This window comes from Pipistrellus kuhlii, unplaced genomic scaffold (assembly GCF_014108245.1).
Source record: "Pipistrellus kuhlii isolate mPipKuh1 unplaced genomic scaffold, mPipKuh1.p scaffold_m20_p_1, whole genome shotgun sequence".
NCBI lineage: Eukaryota > Metazoa > Chordata > Mammalia > Chiroptera > Vespertilionidae > Pipistrellus > Pipistrellus kuhlii.
The window spans coordinates 195,745,578-195,753,753 of NW_023425404.1; positions in this window are offsets into that span (position 1 = coordinate 195,745,578).

Genomic DNA, 8,176 nt, shown 5'->3' on the forward strand with positions numbered 1-8,176 from the left:
ACTGTGACTAAAGGTGATTCTCACTGATACAGCTCGTAAGTGTAGAGTAGATGAATTCCTACCTTCTGAACACTTAATACATGTCTAATCAGGTATAAGTAGTAAGTAATTTTACTACAATTTATAGTTTTGTTTTTAATATTACCACATGCTAGTATAAATATTTATAGCTAAGTTACTTAACCCAAGATTTTTTAACAATTCCTAGCAAATCTTGAAAAATTGCTTTTGATGGACAAACTAATAATTTCTCTGTAATGTGTAAACTGTGTTAAGGGGTTGGGAGAGGAAGTACAGGGATGGTGGATCTATTGAGAACAGATCAAAGAGACTGCATCCCTCGGTCCAGTCTTAGTGATATGAAACCCAAATAATACTAATAAAAACCCTAATATATAAAAGCCCTGGGTTGTAAGGATGAGTTGCTTCCTCTGAAGGGATGGTGCCCCAGCACTGACTGCTGAGGGGGCTGGGAATCAGGGCCAGAGAGAGGCCTGAAGAGAAAAGCAGGAACTGATCTGTTGCCTTTGAGGCAGCTTTTCTTCAGCACTTGCTTCTCTCTTTCTCTCTCAGTCTAGCCAGCAGTTGTGCCTCCATTTCTCTCCAAGCCTCAGCCCCGCTTTTCTAATCAGGCCCCACTGATAGACCCAGAGATACATAGGAACCAACCGATCAGAACCAAATGTGGGTGCTTATGAAGAACCAATGGCTGCCTAGAAGGTGGAACTCTGACACTGTCTGGCATAGAACCGACCAGTCAGAACTAAATTGGCCAGCAGAGAAGGGCAATTGGGGACAAGATAAGGCCTGCAGGGGAGGGCCATTGGGAGTGAGATCATGCCAGCAGCGTAGGGCAGTTTGGGGCAACCAGTCCAGGAGGGGAGGGTAGTTAGGAACGAGATCAGGCCATTACGGAGGGCCATTAGAGGTGAGATCAGGTTGGCAGGGGAGGGCAGTTGGGGGCAACTAGGCAGGCAGAGGCAGTTAGGGGCAACGAGGCCAGCAGGGGAGGGCAGTTAGGGGTGATCAGGTTGGGAAATAGAGGCAGTTAGGGGCAATTGGGCAGGAAGGCAGGTGAGCAGTTAACAGCCAGCAGTCCCAGATTGTGAGAGAGATGTCCCCAATTGGAGAGGGTATGGGTTGAGCTAAGGGAACACCCCCTCTGTGCACAAATTTTATGCACCAGGCCTCTAGTTGGTCATAAAGTCAAATTTAGAGTTTTTAAGATAAGACAAAAATGTTAAATATATAGTTTCCTTTACATGATCTTAATAAACATCCAAATAATTACTCAGAAGTAAACTCAGTGAGGATTTAGTCTTCATTCTTCACTCTCCAGGCAGAGTTAGCATGACTTGCCCAAAGTCCGCCACCTGGTGAGTCTCAACTGTGTTAACCTGGGTGCTCTTCTGCCCTGGGGTTTATTGCACTGCCTGACTCTGACTTCCTCATCTGATGAACAGTGCAGCCACTGTGAAAGAAAGACAAGGCTTCCCATGTCGGCTTTCCATCAAAAACCAACATTTCACTCCTAAAGAAAACAGGACTTCCTTCCTGGTGTTGTGTTTAACTTTGAGGGCTGGAGATTTTTCCTATCAAATGTGGCTACCTCGTATTTCTCCACAGATGTCAGACATGAGAGCAATGAGTCCTTCACACTACTTATACAGTAGATAAGCCAGGAGCAGCGTGTCAGAAGAGTTCTTCCTGGCAACATCTTTTATTCATCAGTTTAATGTCATTGACCAAAAGAGACATTGGGGCAAGGGGAAAACCACCCCTTCCTTCCCTCCCTACTGTGATTAAAAATGATTCTCACTGATGAAGCTTATTTTAAGTGTAGAGTGGGTGAATTCCTACCTTCTGAACACTTAATATGTGTCCTATCAGGTATAATTGGCAAAAGAACTTTGTTTTTTTAAACTAGTTCAAAGAGGGGGGAAATCAGTTGTAAATGACTTTGCAAACCTGAGTATCGATCAAATTCAATAATAACAAAATTATTTTACCTTCTACCTTTTCAGGCAAGGAGTAGAGAAGGAAACCAACAAATTTGGTAAATATAAGGTGGAAAAGCCTTAGAGCTTCCCCTGAAATTGAAGGGAAGGTCATGAAGAATGAAACATTGATAAGGAAAGGGAGTAGTGCTGGCCTGCATCTTTGTATCATACCTCCTCTACTCCCATATCTGTCATCCACCTACATACCCATGTGCCCGTCTGTCCCTCTATCCATTGCCCTATCCACATCTGCCCATCATCTATTATCCATATCTATCCATAAACTATGTAGTAAGTGTCCATTCACCTATCTCTCCATTCTTATTTTTTTAATATATTTTCATTGCTTTCAAAGAGGAAAGTAGAGAGAGAGGAGAGAGAGAAACGTCAATGATGAGAATCATTGACTGGCTGCCTGCATACACCTTGTAACTCAGGCATGTGCCCTGATAGGGAAGTGAACCATGACCTCCTGGTTCATAGGTCAAGGCTCAACCATGCCAGTCAGGCTCTCCATTTTTTTTTTTAATATATTTTATTGATTTTACACAGAGAGGAATTGAGAGGGATAGAGAGTTAGAAACGTCGATGAGAGAGAAACACCGACCAGCTGCCTCCTGCATACACCCCCCACTGGGGATGTGCCCGCAACCAACGTACATGCCCTTGACTGGAATCGAACCCGGGACCTTTCAGTCCGCAGGCCGATGCTCTATCCACTGAGCCAAACCGGTCCCGGCAGGCTCTCCATTTTTTTAATTGTTCTTTATTTTACCCTGGCACCATGGTATCAGTCAGCCCCTCTATTAGAAGGGCATCACAGTCAATGAGGTAAAGACCTCCTCAGTTAGTTCACAGTTTACACAGGGAGAGTCTGACAAGTGACTGTAATGACTGTTCAGTAAAACAATTGCTACAAAGGAAGTCAGTACAGGTTCTCTGGGAACTCAGAAGGGTGTTTCCTGAAGAAGCTCATTGGATGGATAGGAATTAAACCATCAAGGAAGGGAGGAGGCAGAGAACACACCGAGGTGTGGAGGTATGCAAGAGAAGTCAGAACCTGGTCAACCTGGAAAGGTGCATTTGAGACCAGCTTAAATCTTTAGTTCTGCTTTGAAGTTGTTTTAGTGTCACTGTAACTCTGCCCAGAGCACCTGTGATCACACCTGCATGTGGTTGAATTCATATTCCCAGAAAAAGGCGCAGGCTGACGTGATGTGAAACATTCTGGTTGTCAACAGGGACTTCAGTGGGTTGTTAGTTTAGATCATAAATTTGTGAGCTGGGATGTCATCAGACACTACCTGGAAAACAAGCATCTGTTCAGAGAGGAACTGTGGGGCAAGAAAGGAAGACAAAAGGAAATAGAGGAAGGATGCCACCCCAGCTGTAGATGTGCTTTCTTTATCACCACTTGGAGAGTTTGCTTCCCCACTTACTGTGGTGCTATCCCAGGTGAGAATTTCAGTTATTATCAACATAGGGTTAAGAATCTGGCTTCCACACTGACGTGTTAATGTCACACACTTTCCTCTTTGAATTTGGTCTTTTAAACACAACTTATTAAAAGTTGCTTTAGTTGACATTTTGTTAGAATCTTAATTCAAACTTACCAAAAATAACTTCTCAGAGAAGCAAAGAACCAAAAAAAAAAAAAATGTTCTAATTGCACAAATTCTTCTCTTTCATCCAAGCTTCTTCTCAAAGACAATTTTAAACAATGTGGCCCACTAATTGTCCTCGGGGTCTTGTCTCTCCAGCCCTCTCCAGCGATCTCCATTACTCCTTGAGAGATTTCTTCGCTCCTGTCCTGGTCTTCTATTCATGGATTGTTGGTTAGAAGGTTTCTTAGTCACCCAACCAATATTGTTGATGAGGCATTATATGAGTCTCCTTACTACACACAATCTCAGTTTGACTCTTCTGTTTACCCCATTCCAAAAATCTGTTTTCCCGTGCGTCCTTTGAAACTGTTAATAAATGCCATGATAGAGGTTTCACTACAGTAGACCAATATTCTTTTCACAAACACAAACATTCACTTGGACTCTTTTATGCCAGGTACCTAAGATAAAATATACCCATAGTTCTCACCTCCAAAAAGTTCATTATCTGGAGGGCAAGACAGATAAACAGAAAATTACAATACAATGAAATTCTGCACATGAAATGTTAAAGATCTCTACAGAGACAGAGGGAAAGAGAAAACAATAGATCTCAGAGAAGAACATTCTCAATATATTCTTTGTTCTATTTGGTAAACTCCTAGCCATCCTTCAAATCTAGAGCTTACATTACCTCCTCAGATAAGATGCAATCTGCCTGGCCAGTGTTGCTCAGTGGTTGAGCATTGGCCCATGAACCAAGAGGTCCCTGCTCGATTCCCAGTCACGGCATATTCCTGGGTTGTGGATCCAATCTCTAGTAGGGGGCATGCAGGAGGCAGCCAATCAATGATGTTTCTCTCTCATGAATGTTTATATCTCTCTATCCCTTGTCCTCTCTATATATATATAAAATCAACAAAAACATTTTTTTTTAAGTCTGTGAAATATGCTATTGGTATTTTAATAAGGATTGCATTGAATTTGTAGACTGCTTTGGGTAGTATGGGCATTTTAATTATATTAATTCTACCAATCCATGAATATGGTATATTCTTCCACTTGTTTATATCTTCCTTTATCCCTTTTTTCAATGTCCTGTAGTTTTCTGAGTACAAGTCTTTTACCTCTTTGGTTAAGTTTATTCTTAAGTGTCTTAAATTTTTTGTTGCAATAGTAAATGAGATTGTTTGTTTAGTTTATCTTTCTGAGAATTCATTATTTGTGTATAAAAAAGCCATCAATTTTGGGGTGTTTATTTTGTGTCCTGCTACATTGCCAAATTCATTTACTAAATCTAGTAGGTGTTTTTGGTGGCATCTGTCTGCAACATATATATTATTGCTTTTTAACAAAGAGGAAAGGAGAGGGATAGAGAGTTAGAAACATGGATGAGAAAGAAACATCAATCAGCTGCCTCCTGCATACCCTCTACTAGGGATATGCCTGCAACCAAAGTACATGCCCTTGACTGGAATCGAACCTGGGACCCTTCAGTCCACAGGCCAACACTCTATCCACTGAGTCAAACTAATTAGGGCCTGCCTGCCTCCTTGAGAGCAAGATAATGTGTACATGTCTACTGTCTGCACAGAGTCTGTACTATTCCTGCTCTTTTCAAGGATTTCTATGATTCCTTTTACCCATCCCCAGAGTCCCATCCAATTTTGCTAGCTTATTCTAGGGCTATGAAAAAATAGTCCGAGGTTTCCCTCGTGGTTGTCAGACATCCTTAATAGATCATGTGCTTTTTTCCTCCTGAGCCTGCCCCTGGTCTCAGAACCCTTTGTAAAGTAATGCTCCAGGCAACCAGAACCAATCAATATAGAATGGAAGAGGAGCCATGAAAACAGTGGAAGGCAAGCCTCATCCTGGGAGAAGACATCGGCCACATACAGAACCAAAGGTTAGCCTTCAGATCTTATAGTGCATGCTGGCAAAGAGAGGAAGGAAAGGAATAGCACACTGGCTGCCTTTGCTCTGGAGAGGAAGAGTCCTGCCTTGGGAAAGGGGGAAGCTGGAGTTCTCTGAGCTTAACCTTGACGAACACAAGCAAAGCGCACCACGGGACTGTGGAACTGTTTGCATCAACAGCAGGTGTGAGTCAGGCGTGTGGCCCCGCCTGGGCTCTGCTCACCTGCTCTGGCCCCAAGCCAGCGGTCTCCGGCCTCTTGCTAATACCTTCACATCCTTGTAAATTGCCAGCAGGGACGTCAGCCTGGTTCAGTTCTCCTGGAACCCTGCACCCACCTGCGTACAAGATCCCTGCAGGGAGGCTGAAAAGCAGTGAGTTGTGTGAGTGGGCAGTGAAGGCAATCTGAGGGCTGCGTTGGTTGCCGAAGCTGAGGTTGGGCCATAATCTAGAAGACCTGTGGTGAACACCAGGGCAAGTCATTTAGCCAGATTTCCTGCTCAACTGAGGTGTTGTCGATGGTGAGTCAATCAAACTTTTCTTTGGTTAAGCTTTCCTCATTGTGATAAAGACAATGTTGTCAGCAGTAGGGCCCCGTAAAAGATCACCTGAAGAAAGAGGAGGGAGGGATTGGGCTGAGGGAGTTGGATTCCCTGGCCTGACGGGTCAATGCCATTGCTTTTGCTATAATATTCTGAGAGGCATAATGCTGGGACTAAGGGAGGGTTGCTAGATTGGTAGCATTGCATGCAGAGAGATAGCAAGGCTTTGATGTCATCGCACGTCTTGGGTTTGGGGGCAAGTGCCTCAACTTCTCTAATTCAGACCCAAAACTGGGAGAAGGCTTTCTCTACTACTGTTGTTGTGGGGAGGAAATGAGCTAAGGACTATAAAACCCACTGTAGTGCAGGCACATGGTAGATGCTATCGCGTAGCACTCTGCCTCCTCCCCGTGTCCACATTTCCTAAGAAAAACAGGAGAAGCGTATGTTTATCTAACAGGCTGGTAGTAAGAGCTACAGACTCACTTTAGAATGCACTTGATGGAATTAAGCATGGGTGATATGTGAATAGAATTGACTACTTACGAGAAGGGTGCCCACATACAATGGACACATGGAATGTCCTCTCTCTGGGGTCAGGGACACACCACTCACTCTCTGTACATGTCTGGTCCTGAGCTCCACAGCAGCACAAAGCTAATATTCTCTGGAAACTGAAAAGAGCATCTCTGAACAAATACAACAGGCATCAGCTAAATAGTCTCTATCATTTTCAGGCCCAGCAAGAAATGTAGACCCCACGGTGCCTGGCACATAGCAGACACTCAGGCTAAATGAGTAAAATGATGGCTCTTTCAAAAGCGTAGAAACACAAGGGAGGCAAGGCAGCAGGTAAAAAGAATAAGCGACTCCTGCCTCACATGTTGCTCATCAACCTTTTAGGTTTCACTGTCATTACCTCACAAAGAGGCCATTACTCTGTCAGATGTTCTAGATCGGTGGTTCCCAGCCTTCTTCTTTATTGGAATCATCTTATTAACATCCACATGTTTTTACTTTATTTGGGCTTTTAGTATTTATTGGGTGAGAAAACTACATAAAGGCAAAAAAATTACTATCGAACTAAAACTGAAAATTAACATAAAGTGTTAGTATCTACAGATATTTTTAAATAATAGCTATATATAAATGATAGTCACTATTCATGCAAGAATTGAAGATCTGTATTTCTTAAGGCTCTTTTGGTTGCAAATAATAGAAACAAACTCTGGCCAGAATAGATTAAAAGACTCCAAGCAGGTAGTATGTTGTCATTTATTGATTGTGCTTGAAACTTTGATACACACATTTCCTCCACACCTAACCTGGAAAAAATGGGGAGAATTCTAATCTTCACCTTGCAGATAAGATGACTGAGGCCTAGGGAGGTCCCCTAACTTTCCCAGCATCACACAGCAAAGCAAGAACCTGGTGTCTCCAAGCCATTTTTCTTAAATACCTCCAACCAGGGCTGCCAGGGACTTACTCTGAATGGCAGTCAAGGGGACAAAGTTGGCTGTTGCCAGGGGTGTCTGGAATGGCAGTGCCTGAGAGTATGGTGCCTGGAGGATGGTAAGCTGTGGCACAGGGTCCAGGGGCAGACACAGGGCTGTGCCAACTTCAAAGCTCCTGTAATGTGGGGATTCGAACACATGCTGACAGAAATGCCCCTGAGATGGGCAGCGATGGAGTCAGGAGGCCACAGCTGAACCCTAGAAGGCAGAGGGGTCACAACAAACAATGCCATCGCCACAGCCGCACATACAGGGGCTCTTTGCCAGGTTACTGCCCCTCCTATTTGAGGCAATTCATCGGTTTTCTGAGTCTTGGTTTGTGTTCTCTGAAACCTCATGCACAAGGAAATTTCTAAAATGAAATGTCGCGGCATCTACAACATTGTCCCATTCACTCCCAGGAGGGAATGGCATAAATAATTAACGTTATCCATTTTAGGATATACCAGTAATTGTCTGACACTTGGAGGAAGTGAGGTTTCAAAAATAGAAACCTACGCGGAGGGAGGGAGAGAGAGAAACACCTGACTCGCTCTGCTTCCTGTGGCTATTTACTTCAGAGAGAGGCCTTGTTTTCCTGGTCTCAAGTTGCTGGCTTAGTTAA